The sequence below is a fragment of the Brassica oleracea genome, chromosome C4 (assembly GCF_000695525.1).
Source record: "Brassica oleracea var. oleracea cultivar TO1000 chromosome C4, BOL, whole genome shotgun sequence".
NCBI lineage: Eukaryota > Viridiplantae > Streptophyta > Magnoliopsida > Brassicales > Brassicaceae > Brassica > Brassica oleracea.
Window position 1 is genome coordinate 33,509,916 of NC_027751.1, and position 1,018 is coordinate 33,510,933.

Below are 1,018 nucleotides of genomic sequence, written 5' to 3' on the forward strand. Positions count from 1 at the left end.
CCTTGGGTTTAAAGTCGGCTGGAACCAAGTCGCGCATCTCGCGTCTCGACATCGATCGATGGTACATGATGTACATCGATCGATCATAATCTTCAATCGTCGAGGCTTCTCTTCTGTATCGATCGACGACACTGGATGTGCATCGAACGATTACTTCTTCTTCGTATCGACCTCTAATGGTCAGCTCGGATGAAATCTCTTTTAAGCTCCTAAATGCTCCATAATCATCACTTTACTCCAAGATACTTCTGAACCTGAAAACATACCTAATATGATAAAATATATAATATATAGATAGTAAAACACTTATATACCATGGATGAAAATGGGTCAAATCCATGGTATATCAACTCCCTCAGACTTACCTTTTTGCTTGTCCTCAAGCAAAACAAACAGGCAGTCTCTCTGAAAGAGGATTGAAAACAGCATGGACTTATAGATTTAAAACAAAAAAATCATCACCTCTACAATTTCGCATACCACATCTAAAAACTCCTAATCACAAAAGCATATTATGCATTATCCTAGCTTAGCAACCAAATTCAACTAGTTTACAACTCAACAAATTCTGTCTGACATTCTCCTATACTAACCTCATTTATTAACATAAATATAAAAGTGAATGCTTTACCTTGGGAGTATCTATAGGATGCAATGATTTTCAGACAAGTATCGGGAACTGCAGGTAAAAGTTAGTTCCTAAATTCTCTCTCTCTAATTTCTCTCTTGAGTCAAAGTCTGCTTATATTGCAAGATCAGTGACCAAGATTGGACAGGCTTCCATGAATCAAGACTTAATGGTGGTTGCAACCAAGCTCTGTTCACTTTTTTTTGACTTATATCCAAGAATTCTTTGTGAAGCGAGCTTTGAAGATTGCCGCCTCGAAGTCCCGTTCGAATTCTTTTATTGGAATCTTTATGAATCAAGCCTTAATGGTTTTAGCCACCAAGTCCTGTTCAGATTCCTCCTAACTAAATCCTAAGTCCAATTAAGTAATAAATTTTGGATTTTTTTTTC

At 36.9% G+C, this 1,018-nt stretch overlaps 1 protein-coding gene across 1 annotated transcript in view; it reads left to right on the forward strand.

The window, feature by feature from the left end:
- The window catches only part of LOC106340975, a 12,853-nt gene that overhangs the window by 1,526 nt on the left and 10,309 nt on the right, over positions 1-1,018 (forward strand). The window lies entirely within an intron of this gene.